Source organism: Microcaecilia unicolor, chromosome 9 (assembly GCF_901765095.1).
Source record: "Microcaecilia unicolor chromosome 9, aMicUni1.1, whole genome shotgun sequence".
NCBI lineage: Eukaryota > Metazoa > Chordata > Amphibia > Gymnophiona > Siphonopidae > Microcaecilia > Microcaecilia unicolor.
Window position 1 is genome coordinate 34,125,094 of NC_044039.1, and position 17,908 is coordinate 34,143,001.

A 17,908-nucleotide genomic window follows, 5' to 3' on the forward strand; every position below is an offset into this window, starting at 1 on the left:
AAGATTTATACATAAATAAAGATGAGGAAATATTTTTTCACTCAATGAATAGTCAAGTTCCTCGTTGCCAGAGGATGTGGCAACAGCGGCCAGAGCGTATCAAGGTTCAAAATAGGCATGAACGAGTTCCCAGAGGAAAACTCCATAGTCTGCTATTGAGATAGACATGGGGAAAGCCACTGCTTGTCCTGGGATCGGTAGCGTGGAAGGGATTCTGGAATGCTGCTACTATTTGGGTTTCTGCCAGGCACTTGTGACCCACCCTAGGGAAGCTACTATTTGGGTTTCTGCCAGGTACTTGTGACCCACCCTAGGCAAGTCATATACAGCTGCACTTGTCTGCCCGCCCCACTCCCAACAACAGCCGAGCCCTCCTTTATTTACTTTTTTATTTATTTTTTACCAACAGTATCACTTTCTTGCAAGTTAATCTGCTTTTGCATAATTAATCTAAGAACATTTACCAAGCTTCTTCAATGCCATCTTCGTCATCTAAAACATCAATAGCGTAAGACTCACCTTCCAGCACACTTGCTTTTGTTCAAGAATGCTTCTGCTTACTATAGAAGCTCTGTGTGTCCTAGCCTGAAGAAGGGCAGTGCTAGTTGCTGACAGATTGAAAGCTCCTTTGAGCAGGGACTGTCCTTCTTTGTTAAACTGCACAGCGCTGCGTAACCCTAGTAGCGCTCTAGAAATGTTAAGTAGTAGTAGTAGAGCTGATGTACGACAGGCCTATCAAAACAGAACTTTGTTATGCACTCCTCATCAGTAAGGTCCATGAACTGGGTTTTTGGCCTGAATATTCTTTAATAGGAGAGTGCCTCCTGCTAAACCTCCCCTCCCGACTCTCTGCCACATCCAGCAGTGCATGTATGACGTACTCATTTAGCTCACACAGAGTCACCACCGTAGAACTCAACACTGACACCCCTGTGTACCGCACCACATATTGCTGGGCCACCCACCACTTAGTGAGACACCAACCCAGCACCAGCACAGTACAGAGCACACACTCACCAGAACTTTCTCAACATTTTTCTATTGGGGCAAAAACTTTCTCCCTTGAGGTTAGTTCTAGGATTTTGGGGATGGAAGTGGACAGCCTTTTGACGTTCTCTTATCATATAAAGTTATTAGTAAGAAAATACTGATGAAGTTACGGGCCATACATGATTATTTTGAACCAACAAAGTTTAGATTACTAGTCCATGCACTGCTATCATCTAGACTCAATTATTGTAATGTTGTTTATATCGGCTATTCAAAGACATCGCTCAAACGTTTGCAGCTTATTCAAAACATGGCTGCATGGCTGATATATTTTATTTATTTATTTGTTGGATTTGTATCCCCACATTTCCCCACATATTTGTAGGCTCAGTGTGGCTTACATAGTACCGGGAGGCGTTTGCCAGCCCCGGTAAGCAAATACAAGGTGATATTGTGGTAGGATAAAGTTCATGTGACCACATTTAAGGAGGTGTGCGGAAGGAGTTGGATTATGTACAATTACGTGCTTTAATGTTGATGTGTCGCAGAGATCAGGCTTCTAGGCTGGATCCGCGGGGTAAGCCTTTTTGAATAGGTTAGGTTTTAATAATTTCTGGAAGGTTAGGTGGTTGTACGTCGTTTTCAAGGCTTTTGGTAGTGTGTTCCAGAGTTGTGTGCTTATGTAGGAGAAGCTGGATGCGTAAGTTGATTTGTATTTGAGGCCTTTGCAGTTTGGGTAATGCAGATTCGAGTTGATTTTGATGTATTTCTAGTTGGTAGGTTTGTATTCTGCTGGGAGGTTTGATTCTGCCTCTTTGCTGCTTGGTAAACTGCTCTGGCTCCCTGTGAACACCAAGGCCCAGTTTACATTTTGTACCATGATCTTTAAGATCATGTATGGTGACACTCCATCTTACCTAAAGTGGGTCACACATTTACATAAAGGTTCTGTAAGTAAAACTTGTAATCAAATATTACTATGCTTTCCAGCAGGCAAAAAGATTACAAGGCGTTGAATGTTCGTTTCTTCTCTTCATTATCATGCTGCCTCAATGAGGAACCTGTGGCATTTACTGATTTGTATATTGCCACATTATTTACCTTTTCGAAAAACTCTTAAAACCCATCTATTTAAGGAATACGTGTGATTTAAATATTAGGGCACCAGTGTGATCAATCTGTAGTTCCTGGATTGTTTACCTGCTCTCTTGGCTTTTGTGATCTGCTTTGAACCAGTTATGGTATTTGCAGAATAAAAGACCTGTATAACATACCAGTACAGTACACAGCACACACTCAGAGAGCTCCAGCACACTCCACACAACCAGTCAGCACCTGGACACTTGCACACTGACAAACAGGAGCTGTACAAACACAGAGGCACTGCACACAGGGACAATGGAAAACATGGTACAGGCAAATTAAGAGCTACGATGGTACATGCACAGTGTTAGGGACAATGAAGGGTAGGTATGGGTTGAACACACCCATGGGGGATGGGGCCTAGTATACAGCAAGGGATGGGTGTGGATAGGGATGGTGCATGTGTGGGCAACAGGTTCTGGGAGAGGCAAACACAACAGGCAGGACTCGATATATGAGATTTGGACAGTTCCCACCGGGACACACAGAGACAGCAATCAAAATCAATCCTCCTCTCCAGGCTCCTTTACTCAGCAACTTCATTTGATCATTTTTATATCAGGTCTAGATATGGACACTCACATTTCCAGCCCAGTACATCAGCCTGCTATATATTATCACATTCAGATGTCCATATTGTGACACTGTCCTCGACATGCCACTGGCACACCCCTTCTGGGAACATCCACATTGGAATGCCTAGCTCACCTGAGCGTTCCCTGTGTAGCTCAGTGGCGTAGCCACAGTTGGGCTTGGGTGGGCCAGGGCCCACCCATTTATGGCTCAGGCCCACCCAACAGTAGCATATGTTTAGTGGAAACTGGTGGGAATCCCAAGCTCCGCCAGCTGAAGATTTTCCCCTGATGGTAACGAAAACGCTACTCTCCATGACACCGGCACCTGCGCATGCTCAGTTTTCAGTGCATGCCTGCTGCCAAGGTGGAAAGAAGCATTTTCCCACCAGCTGAGATAAATTATTTTTTTGGGGGGAGGGGGGAGAACACTTGGTGCCCACCCAATTCTTGCCTAGGCCCACCCAAAATCTGTTGTCTGGCTACGCCCCTGGTGTAGCTGTTGCAAAATTGGTGTTTGGATGTTCCGAACACATGGAAGCTCATATGAGCCTTTTTGGGCATCCATTTGCTTTGAAAATAAGCGCTACAGGTTAATAGAATTTGAAGCCCATACTAGAAACACAATTCCATTGAAAAGACTGAAAATACACAGAACGTTTCCTGCCAGCAGAGCGTCCAACAAATTGACCATGTCCAAATCTATTTTATGTATTTATTTATTTATTTATTATATTTGTATCCTGCATTATCCCACCAAATGGTAGGGTCAAAGTGGCTTACATGGAACAAAGGGTAGGTACACAATGAAGGGGCTGGTGGTTGGGAGGCGGGGATAGTGCTGGGCAGACTTATACGGTCTGTGACCTGAAGAGGACAGGTACAAATCAAAGTAGGGTATACACAAAAAGTAGCACATATGAGTTTATCTTGTTGGGCAGACTGGATGGACCGTACAGGTCTTTTTCTGCCGTCATCTACTATGTTACTATGTATGGTACAGGGTAAGGAATGGGTGGGTTTGGAGGTCGATAGGAATAACTAGAGGTTGTATGAGCTCTTGTAGAAGAGATTAGGTTGGGTGGTCCCATTAGGGGCATTAGATCAGTTTGCTTGACTCGTTGTGGTGGAATAAACAAGGAGTTTGCTTGATTCATTGTTGTGGAGTAAACAATGAGAGTCGAGAGGGGTCCTGAGGTGTTGGGTTGAGTTAGTTTCTTGGTCGGCCATTCGTTGAAAGTAAGTGTGTGTGATTGTGGGTTAGGATAGATAAGTCTGTTCTGTAGCTATTGGTTGTGCGGTTGTGCCTCCTAACAGAACATCTGTCTGTTTGATTCCGAGGGTAGGTGATTTTTTAATAGATAGGCTAATGTAACCACATAATTCCTAACATTGTGACTATGCTTAAAGACAACTCCCTAAGTGTATTCTGTAACACACTGCACCCACATTTTAATGCATGCAGGCAAAAAGGGCCATGGTTATGGGTGGGGAAATGGGCATTCCAAAATGTATGCGTGATGTTATAGAATATGGCCCTTTGCGCCTAAATCTATGCACCGGGATTTATGCCAGATTTTCATTGTGTAAATTGCACATAGTTCTAGGCGCTAGGATATCAACTTAAGCGTATTCTATATACTGCATTTAAATCTAGGTGCTGCTTATAGAATTCGCTTAGATGGAAATGAGGTGGAAATGTTTTCCGCGTGGATTTTTTAAGCACCATATATAGAATCTGGCCCTATATATAGAATTTCCCCCCTTATTATTTTATCTGCATGAACAGAATGCTGCTCCAACACAGCCCAATGCCAAATAATGCTGTTTTTAACATATCCAACTTTCACACAAAAAGGATATAAACAAGTCATGAGGCCTGTGTCATCATTCTTCCTAGATGTAGTTTGTAAGAAGCCATAACTGGCCCATCTCATTGGATGGTGCGTCTGTTTGATGTATGAAGACATCCCCATTCTTTGTAACATTTATTTCATAGTTTGAAATTTGAATTCTTTCAAAGATGAATACGATCCCAAAGTCTTTCATTAATTGAACTTTTCTTTCTCTCTCTCTCCATTTTTCAGCTTTGGTGTACTTTTCACAAAGCTGAGTTTGTTGAGGCAACTCTGAAAAAAACCCTGAAAGCTCTTCAGCTGGATTACATCAATCTCTACATCATACACTTGCCTACCTCCTTTAAGGTACACACTAGAGAATGTGATGAGTAATTTAAAAATTAGCTAAATCAAATTGGGAAGCTTGTTATATGCAGGATTGGAAAAATATGTAGAAATGTTTAGGCACTAGTCCAAAATTTCAAGAGTCAGGGAAAGTAAGTGTTGGGCTTTTTTTTTTAAATTATATATGTTGACTATTTTTTATTCTTATGCCACTTAACTGGGAGCAGTGGGTAAATGTCTATGATATTACAAAGTCATGTTGCCAACAAGCACCTTCTATATTAAGAAAAGTGAAAGGCCTCGGACGCAAGCTGAAAGAGCAGGATATTGTCAAAAAACCTAAATATCAGTCACAGGTCTGAGAAAAAACTCTTTCTCTTCAAAAAGTATTGTATCATACTGCTAAATAGCAAAAACCTTTATGTCATTTATTTATGTGATAAATGTGGAGGACAATTCTATAAATGGGTGTTTTATATTTATGTACCTGGAGGCATCTACTTGCAGCCTATTCTATAAAAGAGAGTAGACACCTACATTCCTATAACAGTGCAAAAAGATGCTTATAATCTAGGCACAACCACATACATCAGCTTGAAGATGGTGTGAATGCTTATGCCTAGATTGCTAAAGAATAATAAATTATAGTTTTCTATAATTTACATATGTAACTATGCACCCTGCCCATGCTCCACATAGACTCCACCAATGGGTTACACCCTCCTTCAAATGCCAACTGCATTGAGATGCCATTTTATAGAAATGTACGTAGCTAGAATATTGGCATTTGCATGCATTATGGGCACATATAGGCGCATATATACCAATATTCTGGTCATGTACATGTTTTCTTGGTGCCTAAAACAGGCGCTCTCTTCATAAAATTATATTCTAATTTAAAGGATGATTCTATAAAATGGGCGCATGCAATGTGCCAATTCTGTAAAAAGAAAAAGTACATGCTAAGAACATGCCCATATTCTATGCACAATAACTTATATCAGCTATGGAGCTGATGAAAATGAGTTGGTTAGGACACTCTTAAGCACTGTGTATGAACACAAAATGAAGCAAAGAAATGACACTTGCAAAGACACGAGGGAGTCAAAGTTGACATACACAGAAGTTATTCAACCTGTTGACTTAACTTGTAGACTTGACATTGTGCCGTGGTTCGGCAATGACCGTGCCTGCCTCGTGAGTCTGAGTTGGTAAAGACACTGTTAAGCTCTGTGTATGAACACAAAATGAAGCAATCTTCAGTAGTGCTATCTGTGAAATGCAATTGGCCAGAGAGTCGGCTTCTTCAATTCTCAAAGCTGAAACAGGGCACCGTGTCGAGTCTACAAGTAGAGTCAACAGGATGAATAAATTCTGTGCATGACATCTTTGACTTCCTTGTGTCTTTGGAAGTGTTATTTCTTTGCACTACTTCTTTAACTGTTCTTTCCACTATTGGGGCTGTCATTTATTTTTTTGCTCAAACAACTCTTGTGTTCACCATATGTACACATAGGGGTCGATATTCTAAGGGATTTAACTGGTCAGGAGAGGCTCCTGCCTGGTTAAATTGTCTGTGCAGGGCTATCCGGCATTCAGCAGCACTTAACTGGATAGTTCCATTGAATATTCCTTCTAACCGGTCAAAGCAAGACTGACTAGTTTGTGGGCGATCAAGGGGTGGAGTATATATATCGACAATATATGGCTCTTAACTGGATCAGTTAACCAAACAAATCAGACTGCATAAAATATAATATTATCTTTGTTCAGTTTAATTTACATGGTTAAATGTAATATTCAGCTGCACATATTCAATGCTGGGGTCTGGACAAGGCTTGGCATTGAATATCAGAGCATAATGCCGGTGAGGACCAAAACAATTATAGGAGCTCTTTTAGTAAAGCTTAATGCATTCTAACAGAATTAGTGCATGCTAAGTGCTACACATCTTTTTTTTTTTGTCAAAATATTTTATTAATTTCTAAATATACAATAACAGGGAAACAATGATGGAATAACATTGGAAGCTATAAACACAGAAGTTGGGAGAGGAAAAAAGAGAAAGGAAAGGAAAAAGGAGGGGAAAGCGTCCAGGCGTTTGACAAATAAGTCCTTTGTGTTGGTTAAGGTGTGGCCTGAATAGTTTGAAGGTAGTTTTCCAAAATAGACTAAATTTTTTCCGTACATACGGAAACTGACGTTTCTCAGCCATGGCGAACTCAAACTTCTGATGCTGTAGGACTGTATTCCACCAGAAGTGAATATTCAGCAACTGTGCATTTTTCCAATTTTGCAGGATTTGCCGTTGAGCAATAGTGAGGAGAATGTCTAATAGTTTTGATTGGGGGGTGGTCAAATCAAAAGTTGCATGGACGGACTTAAAAATTACAATTGAATAAGTCAAGTCATCAGTTATAGGTAAAACCTTTTGTATAATATTCCAAACATCCTTCCAGAATTGAAAAATCGGTGGACACTGATATATCATATGAAAGAAAGTGCCCACTTGCAGCGAACAGTGCCAACATTTGTCTGATGAGCTCAGGCCAGCAGCTGCAAGTTTTTGAGGAGTCCAATTGGTTTTATGATATTAAAAAAAACATTGATTGTAAGACCGCTGCAGAGGAAAGAGGTTTCGTTACTTTAGAGCAGAAACAGAACCACATATTTTCATCTAACACAGAATCTGTATTAAGTTGCCAATTATGTTGAAGGGCAGTATTGAAGTTATGTGTTGCATTTATAAAGATTTTAAGTGCTACACATCTTGTTTTATAACTATAGGCCATGTGACACTTAGCACACGCTAATGTCCATTAGTGCCTGCTAAGCTTTAGTAAAAGGGCCCCTTAAGTGTTTTGCCCACATAAATGTTACTACATGTGCATATTACTGCATATACAACAAAAGATGTATTGCAGTTTGTAAACAAATTTTAAATTATGTGTGTCATCTGACAAATGTTGCAACTACCTGCAGTACTCAAGAGTACTTTTTTGATCAGAACGTAAGCGTTGCCATACTGGGACAGACCAAAGGTCCATCAAGCCCAGCATCCTGTTTCCAACAGTGGCTAATCCAGGTTACAAGTACCTGGCAAGAACCCCAAACAGTACAATACATTTTATGCTGCTTATCCTAGAAATAAGAAGTGGATTTTCCCCAAAGCCATCTTAATCTTAGTCTTAGTCTTTTCCACTTAGTTTTAAAAGCTTTGGACCACAGCATTAACAGATAGAATCTAACAGCCACTGCAGGATCTAATTTAGTATTAAGGGCGAATAAAAAGAGAGAGAGAGAGAGAGAGGGAAAAGCAAGCAGGACCTAGTTTAGTATTAAGGGGGGAATAAAAAGAGAGAGAGAGAGAAAAGCAAGCATCATTAACTAGTTGCCATGGCATATTTTCAAAGCACTTTGGGAGGCTAAGTTCCATAGGTTTCTATGGAACTTTGGGAGGCTAAGTGCTTTGAAAATGAGCCTGTAGTGTATAAACCCTTTCCCCATAGTTTTAAACTGAAACCTTTTCTCTAGAAATAGGCATTTTCCCCATAGTTTTAAACTGAAACCTTTTCTAGAGGTAGGAACTAAACAGCCAAGAACTTCTTTGTTCTAAACGGCAGTTATTTTCTTTTCCTTGGCTGCTAGAGAGTTAGCTCATCCAGTGACCTCAATTAAGTGATAATTAAGGTGTGGTGGAAGTAGAATACTTGCATAGGTTGCTGAATCAGCTAAAAGAGCCTGTTCAAAAGAGGCCCCTTATATTCAAAAGTATATAAAGAGGAAAGGTCCCACTGAACTTTCTTTCTGAGAAGTTCTGAGAGAAGAGGACATTTCTCTGGTAAGTGAACGCTACTTTGCTTGTGCTTTGGGAACTTAAAGATTGGGGTTTAAAGGAGGAATTGTAGGTTAGTATTAGGCAAAATTAAAAAGCAAATTTTAACAGCTAATCTCCATAGTCTTTTCCACTTAGTTTTAAAAGCTTTGGACCACAGCATTAACAGATAGAATCGAACAGCCACTAAAGGATCTAATTTAGTATTCCCCCCCCCCCCCCCCCCCCACCCCTAGGACAACTCCTCATTTATAGTCAGTTATTGTAATTAGGGTAACAAGCAAGGAGTGCTCTTACAGAGTTTTAAATACATTTCATTCCCATCTAAGAAGGAAATACTAAATAAATCATACAATATACTATATAAAGTAAAAGACACTTTTATATTAGGCTAATATCCTTAATACTGTAGCAAGTTTTAAATTACTGAAAAACTCAAAAAACACTAAGATGGAGTCAGCAGTCCAGCAGCGAGAGGGGTGCTATCCAGTCTTTTGTATTGAGTGTCACATGTATGATTATCTACCAGTTGGTGAAATGTCATATGTTTGCACCCGATGCAAAGAGCTCCTAGCTCTTACAGAACGTGTCCATTCTCTTGAGGCTAGAGTAGCAGACTTGGTGGAGCTGAGGGAGACAGAGAGGTACATAGAGGAGACCTACAGGGATATTGTAGAGAAGTCCCACCTCCAGTCTAGTAGCCCTTGTGCTACCTTGGAGGAGGGACGTCTCCTAGAAGGAGAGCATCACCCTGGTGAAGTAGGAAGTACTCCTGTAGCCAGGACCTGCCAACCAGGGGAAGTACTATCCTCTCGCACCGAGGATATGTCTCCAAGTGCTGCCCAGGAGGGAAAGGTTAGGACAGCTGTTGTAGTTGGTGATTCAATCATTAGGCATATAGATAGCTGGGTGGCTGGTGGACGTGAGGATCGCCTGGTTACTTGCCTGCCTGGTGCGAAGGTGGCGGACCTCACGCGTCACCTAGATAGGATTCTAGATAGTGCTGGGGAGGAGTCCGCTGTCTTGGTACATGTGGGTACCAATGACATAGAAAATGTGGGAGAGAGGTTCTGGAAGCCAAATTTAGGCTCTTAGGTAGAAAGATCAAATCCAGATCCTCTAGGGTAGCATTTTCTGAAATGCTACCTGTTCCATGCGCAGGGCCCAAGAGACAGGCAGAGCTCTGGAGTCTCAATGCGTGGATGAGACGATGGTGCAGGGAGGAGGGTTTTAGATTTGTTAGGAACTGGGCAACATTCTGGGGAAGGGGGAGTCTATTCCGAAAGGATGTGCTCCACCTTAACCTGGGTGGGACCAGGCTGCTGGCGTCGGCATTTAAAAAGGAGATAGAGCAGCTTTTAAACTAGAAATGGGAGGAAGGCCAACAGTCGCTCAAAAGCGCATGGTTCTGGAAAAGGTATCTTGCAAAGATACCTCACAAACAGGGGAGGTAGGGTTTCTGGATAGTGAGGTTGCACAACAGACCATGGTAGGCCAGGTGCCCTTAAATACAACTAAAGATCAGACAAAAGATGGCAAAACAATAGTGTCAGGTACTAATCATCATGCAAATAGGAACAACAAACATACTCTGAAATGTCTATATGCAAATGCTAGGAGTCTAAGAAATAAGATGGGAGAGTTGGAATATATTGCACTAAATGAAAAATTGGATATAATAGGCATTACTGAGACCTGGTGGAAGGAGGATAACCAGTGGGACACTGTCATACCGGGGTACAAAGTATATCGTAGTGATAGGGTGGACCGGACTGGTGGAGGGGTAGCATTGTATATTAAAGAGGGCCTTGACTCAGATAGATTACAAATTCAGCAGGACACAAATCACACCTTTGAATCATTGTGGGTTGAAATTCCATGTATAAAAGGGAAAAAAAACGGTGATAGGAGTGTACTACCGTCCGCCTTGCCAGGACGAGCAGGTAGATGCGGAAATGATAAAAGAAATCAGAGACGCGAACAAAATGGGCAATGTGATAATAATGGGTGACTTCAATTATCCAAATATAGACTGGGTAAATGTAACATCGGGACACGCTACAGAGGTACAATTCCTTGATGAAATCAAGGACAGCTTTATGGAGCAGCTGGTGCAGGAGCCAACGAGAGAAGGAAAAATTCTAGACTTGGTCCTTAGTGGAGCGCATGATCTGGTGAGGGACGTTATGGTACTGGGGCCGCTTGATAACAGTGATCATAATATGATCAGTTTTGATATCGACCTTGAAGTAACTGTACACAGAAAGTCAAATACGTTAGCGTTTAACTTTAAAAAAGGAGACTATGATAAAATGAGAAGGACGGTAAAAAAAAAACTTAGGGGGGCAACTGAGAGAGTAAAAACTGTACAACAGGCGTAGACGCTGTTCAAAAATACCATCCTGGAGGCCCAGGCCATACATATTCCGCGAATTAGAAAAGAAAGATGGAAGTCCAAAAGACAGCCGGCCTGGTTGAAAAGTGAGGTGAAGGAAGCTATTAGGGCTAAAAGAAACGCCTTCAGAAAATGGAAGAAGGAACCATCTGAAAATAACAAGCAGCAGCATAAGGAGTGTCAAAGCAAATGCAAGGCGCAGATAAAGAAGGCCAAGAGGAATTACGAAAAAAAGATAGCATTAGAGGCAAAAAAACATAGTAAAAAATATTTTCGGTATATTAAAAGCAGGAAGCCGGCAAAAGAATCTGTTGGGCCGCTGGATGACCGAGGGGTAAAAGGGGCGATCAAGGAAGACAAAGACGTAGCAGAGAGACTGACTGAATTCTTTGCTTCGGTCTTCACCGAGGAAGATTTGGGTGGGATACCGGTGTCGGAAATGGTATTTCAAGCGGACGAGTTGGAGAAACTTACTGACTTCACGGTAAACCTGGAGGACGTAATGGGGCAGTCCAGCAAACTGAAGAGTAGCAAATCTCCTGGACCGGATGGTATTCATCCTAGAGTACTGATAGAACTGAAAAATGAGCTTGCGGAGCTACTGCTAGTGATATGCAACTTATCCTTAAAATCGAGCGTGGTACCAGAAGATTGGAGGGTGGCCAATGTAACGCCGATTTTTAAAAAAGGCTCCAGGGGAGATCCGGGAAATTATAGACCGGTGAGTCTGACGTCGGTGCCGGGGAAAATGGTAGAGGCTATTATTAAAAACAAAATTACAGAGCACATCCAAGGACAAGAATTACTGAGACCAAGTCAGCACGGCTTTTGTGTGGGGAAATCTTGCCTGACCAATTTACTTCAATTCTTTGAAGGAGTAAACAAACATGTGGACAAAGGGGAACTGGTTGATATTGTGTATCTGGATTTTCAAAAGGCATTTGACAAGGTACCTCATGAAAGGCTACAGAGGAAATTGGAGGGTCATGGGATAGGAGGAAATGTCCTATTGTGGATTAAAAACTGGTTGAAGGATAGGAAACAGAGAGTGGGGTTAAATGGGCAGTATTCACAATGGAGAAGGGTAGTTAGTGAGGTTCCTCAGGGGTCTGTGTTAGGACCACTGCTTTTTAATATATTTATAAATGATTTAGAGATGGGAGTAACTAAAGAGGTAATTAAATTTGCTGATGACAAAAAGTTATTCAAAGTTGTTAAATCGTGACAGGATTGTGAAAAATTACAAGAGGACCTTACGAGACTGGGAGACTGGGCGGCTAAATGGCAGATGACGTTTAATGTGAGCAAGTGCAAGGTGATGCATGTGGGAAAAAAGAACCAGAATTATAGCTACGCCATGCAAGGTTCCACGTTAGGAGTTACGGACCAAGAAAGGTGTCCTGTTTCGGTTATTGGTGAGCCCTTAGGTTCCCTGAGGCCCCGCAAGACCTCCGAGGACAGCCGCGCACCCCGAATCTTCACCCGCGGCGACCGCCGTTCACCAAGGGTTGAGCCCCCAGCTGCAGGCGGTCAGCAGGACTGCTGGAACCGCGGGGTGACGGCCGGCCTGGCTGGTAGTCAGCAACACAGTCTCTGAAGGGCAGCTAGCAAGGACGGCTAGCTTGAAGCGGAACACAGTCTCTAGAGGTGGCTAGCAGGGACGGCTAGCTTGAAGAGGAACACAGTCTCTGGAGGTGGCTGGCAGGGACGGCTAGCTTGAAGAGGAATACAGTCTCTGGAGGTGGCTGGCAAGGACGGCTGGCCTGAAGAGGAACACAATCTCTTGGAGGTGGCTAGCAAGGCCGGCTAGCTTGAAGAGGAACACAGTCTCTAGAGGTGGCTAGCAGGGATGGCTAGCTTGAAGAGGAACACAGTCTCTGGAGGTGGCTGGCAAGGACGGCTGGCCTGAAGAGGAACACAATCTCTTGGAGGTGGCTAGCAAGGACGGCTAGCCTGAAGAGGAACACAATCTCTGGGGGCTGCTGGCAGGGACGGCCAGCAAGTCAAAGGAACTCAGTCTCTGAAGGCTGCTGGCAAGGACGGCCAGCAAGTCAAAGGAACTCAGTCTCTGAAGGCTGCTGGCAAGGATCAAGCTTCCCAGATCCGTGGCGTCGGCTTCGGACAAAAGAACCGGAAGCACTGGACTCCTCCAGTCTGTCCGTTTAAATTTAGCGCCAATCCGCCCCTCCCACGGAGAGAGAGCCAATCCCCTGGTCCTGGCAGACAACAGGGGGCTCGATTGGCCGAACTGCCATGCAGGTGGAGTCCTAGCACCGGTGCTCCAATCCGGCGCGAGGGGGCGGAGCTTATGCGCTGATCCGCCCCTAACCAGGGCGATGTCGACGCCGGGGCCGCCATCTTGGCCAGCGTGCTTCCTCCTCCGAGGCCGGCGTTCGGTCCAGCGGACCGCCGGCCTCGGTCTGACCCGCGGCAGCATCGGCTGCAGCGGAGGTCCGTCTCCGCCCCCCTGAACGCTGCGCCGCCCGAGGGCCATCGCCTGCCCCAACAGGGGCACAGGTAGGAGCGGGAGACATGACAGTATCCTTCCCGGATGCCCCCTCTTCCCCGGGGCTGGGTTTGGAAGGAAAACGGGCATGGAAGGCTTTGATCAATTCTGGTGCGTGTACATTCGTCGCGGGTTCCCAGGAGTTATCTTCGGGACCATAATTCCTCCAGGATAACAAATAATATAGCCTTCCCCGCCACCTCCTGGAATCCAGAACCTCCTCCACCTCATACTCCGGATCGGGATCTGCTTCTAACGTCTCGGACTCCTGCCGTCGAGGGTGCCATCGAGACTCCTGAAAACTTTTCAATAAGGAAATATGGAAGGCATTATGCACCTGTAGAGTACTCGGTAACCGCAATCGGTAAGTCACCGCTCCAATTCGTGATTGGACAGCAAACGGTCCAATATACCGAGGCCCCAATCTCCGCGAGGGCACACGGAGTCTGTGTCTCGTACTTAGCCATACCTTTTGCCCTGGTTGGAATACTGGAGCGGTTTGCCGACGGCGATCTGCGAAGACCTTGTATTTGGCAGCTGTCTTCTGCAGTTGTTCTCGGGCCATCTCCCAGACCCTCCGCAGATCTGCCAGAGTTAACTTTACCATGGGGGTCGGAGATCCCGACGGAAGAGGTGCTGGAAGCCGAGGATGTCGTCCATATACCAAGAAGAATGGAGAGTCTCCTGAGGCCGAATGGGCGCTGTGGTTATAAGCACCCTCAGCCCAAGGAAGCAAAGCGGCCCAGTTATCCTGACGCTGGTTGACAAAGGCCCGCAAGAACCCTTTCAAGGTTTGGTTGACCCTTTCGACCATGCCATTGGTTTGAGGATGGTAGGCCGATGAAAAGTGGGTCTCCACCCCCAATGCCGTACACAAGGCCCTCCAGAAGCGGGAGGTGAATTGGGGTCCTCGGTCACTGATGATCTGAAGGGGTAGCCCATGAAGCCGGAAGATGTGTTGAATGAAGTGTTGACTAAAGAGGTCGCTGAGGGAAGTCCGGGCAAGGGGACGAAATGGGCCATCCTGGAAAAATGGTCAATTACCACCCAAATCACCGTGTGTTCCCGGGAGCTGGGGAGGTCGGTGATAAAATCCATGGATAACTCTGTCCAGGGAGCTGTCGGCACCGGCAGTGGTTGCAACTCCCCCATAGGGGGCCCCCTTGCTGGCTTAGTCCGGGCGCACACCGGGCAGGTGCTGACGAATTGAAGAATGTCCTGCCTCATCTGAGGCCACCGATACTGTCTTGCAATGAAACGAAGGGTCTTGTGATACCCAAAATGCCCGGCCCATCTGGACGAATGCCCCCATTGCATTACTTTCTCTCGATCGGCGGCTGCCACTACTTCCTTCGTAGGAGCGACCCCTCCCATGGCCGCGCTGATGCATGCCGGGTCCAGCATGGGATGGATCTCCTTTGTCTCCTCTGGAGTCTCAAATGCTCGGGAGAGAGAGTCCGCAGGGGTATTCTGAGCAGCAGCCCGAAATACCAGTTGAAAGTGAAATCTGGCAAAAAACAATGACCAACGGGCCTGTCGGGGATTTAGCCGTTGGGCCTCCTGCAGATACAGCAGATTCTTATGGTCGGTAATCACCGTGAACCGGTGTTCGGCTCCCTCCAACAGATGCCTCCATTCTTGCAAGGCTAATTTTAAGGCTAATAGTTCTCTGTCCCCAACCGTATAATTACGTTCCGCCGAGGAGAATTTCCGAGAGAAGAAGGAGCAAGGTTGGCGCCGGCCCCTGGTGTTAACTTGGGAGAGAACCGCCCCGGCCCCCAAAGCGGACGCATCCACTTCTACGATAAAGGGTTTCTCTGGATCCGGGGCCAACAGGATGGACGCTGAGTTGAACGCCTCTTTGACCTGGCGGAAAGCATCTTGCGCCTCGGGCGGCCAATCCCGGACATTCGCATGTTTCTTTGTGAGCGCCGTCAACGGCGCTGTCAGTTGCGAATAGTGAGGGATAAACTGGCGATAGTAGTTCGCGAACCCCAAAAACCGTTGCAGTGCCTTCAATCCCAGCGGCTGCGGCCATTCCCGAATAACCCGGAGCTTGTCAGGTTCCATCCTTAACCCCTCGGGTAATAGAATGTGTCCCAAAAACGGCAGAGACCACTGATGAAAAGCGCACTTACTGAGCTTAGCAAACAGGCGGGATTGCCGTAGGCGTTGCAGCACCGCCCGGATATGCCTCACATGTTCGGCGGGGTCTTTGGAGAAAATTAAGATATCGTCCAGATACACTATCACCGTGGAGTTCAACAAATCCTCGAGCACAGAATTGATGAGTCGTTGGAACACTGCCGGTGCGTTGCATAGACCGAACGGCATCACTCGATACTCAAAATGTCCCTCATAAGTATTAAATGCGGTCTTCCATTCGTCCCCCCGCCGGATCCGAACTAAATTGTAAGCCCCCCGCAAATCCAATTTAGTAAATATCTGGGCTCCTTGTAGCCTGTCCAAAAGTTCAGGAATGAGCGGTAGGGGGAACCGATTCTTTACAGTGATGGCATTTAACCCTCGATAATCAATACAGGGTCTCAAGGAGCCATCCTTCTTGGTAACAAAAAAGAATCCGGCCCCGGCAGGGGACGTAGGGGACGTAGAGGGTCTGATGAACCCCTTCTGCAAATTCTCCCGGATGTACTCTTGCATCACCTTGGATTCCTCCCGGGACAAAGTGTATAATCGGCCCCGGGGTGGCGTCGTGTCTGCCATCAATCTAATGGCGCAATCAAATGACCGATGAGGCGGTAGGCTCTCCGCTTCCATGGGACTGAACACATCTGCGAAGTCCCGATAGGCCACCGGCAGGGAGTCCAGTTCTGCCCGTGCCCCCTCGCGTGTCATAGTTAATGCAGGGCAGCCGCCAGTTCGGCCCCTACAACAGGTCTCCCGACAGGTGTCACCCCAAGACCGGATCTTCCCCCCAGTCCAGTCAATAACGGGACTATGACACCATAGCCAGGGCAAGCCTAGGACCACCGGGTGAATGGTCCGGGATAGTACCAGGAATTGAACCTCCTCCCGGTGATTCTCCCCTACCTGAAGCCCCAAAAAGGGGGTGATCTCCGTGACTGGCTGCGGTAGGGTGGTTCCCTGAATGGAGGTTACTTGCAACGCCGGTCGATGAGGAAGTGTAGGCCAGCCCATTTGTATCAATAGTTCGTGGCCAATAAAGTTGCCCCCTGACCCGGAGTCTACCAGGGCCTGGGTTTGGATCACCGTCTCGTGCCAACGTAGTGTTACTGGCAATGTTAGCAGGGAATCCGGTAGGGGAGCGGAGTGCCCCAAGACCCCTCCCCTCAAGGCGCCTTGGGGGGAGTGTTTCCCGCCCGAGCGGGACAAGTACGGACAAAGTGCCCCGCCTCCCCGCAATAAAGGCACAGTCCGTCCCACAGGCGCTTTTTCCGATCAGCGGGAGCCAGCCGCTGACGGCCAATTACCATCGGCTCCTCCCCGTTCCCCTTGGAGTCCCGGTTCCACCGGCGAGGAGACGGCCTTTTACTGGTCCGGGAGGCTCCCTGCGCCCATTTTTGCCGTTCAGCCCGGGCTCTAGCTCGCTCCTGGAACCGGGTATCTACCCGAACACAGAGCGAAATCAGGGCATCCAATTGCCCCGGCACCTCGCGTCCTGCCAGTTCATCCTTAATTCGCTCTTGTAGTCCTTCCATAAAGATAGCCACCAGGGACTCCTGATTCCAACGCAGTTCCGTGGCCAGGGTCCGAAAACGAATGGCATAATCAGCCACCGTCCCCTCCCCTTGTTGAATCCGCAGCAGCTCCGATGCCACGGAAGACGGTCTGCCTGGGAGGTCGAACACCATGCGGAAGCGCCGCTGGAATTCGCCATAATCATCCAAGACGGGGTCCTGTTGTTCGTTTAGCGGTGACACCCATGCCAGGGCCTTCCCTTCGCATAGGCCCATGATAAACCCCACCTTACTTTGGTCTGAAGCAAATGCCTCCGGTTGTATCCGGAAGGCCAGGTTGCACTGATTGAGGAACCCCCGACACCCTCCGGGAGCCCCATCATATCGTGCCGGCTCAGGGAACCGAGGTCCCGTGCGGAACCCTCCCGAACGGGGAGTCGCTGCGGCCCCCTGGGCCGCAGCAGCCTGGTTCTGTACCTGAAGCGTGGAAAGTTGAGAGCACACGTTCTGGAGCGCCCCTGATAGGGCGTTCAGCTGCTCCTGCTGTTGCTGAAGTACCTTGGCCAGGTCCCGCAGATCAGGCTGCGTAGGCGAGCTCATGGCTTCCGGTTCCTGTCGTGTTTCG

General features: G+C 46.3%; 1 pseudogene; it reads left to right on the forward strand.

The window, feature by feature from the left end:
- LOC115477555 overlaps positions 1 to 17,908 on the forward strand; it is an 86,315-nt pseudogene that overhangs the window by 13,923 nt on the left and 54,484 nt on the right.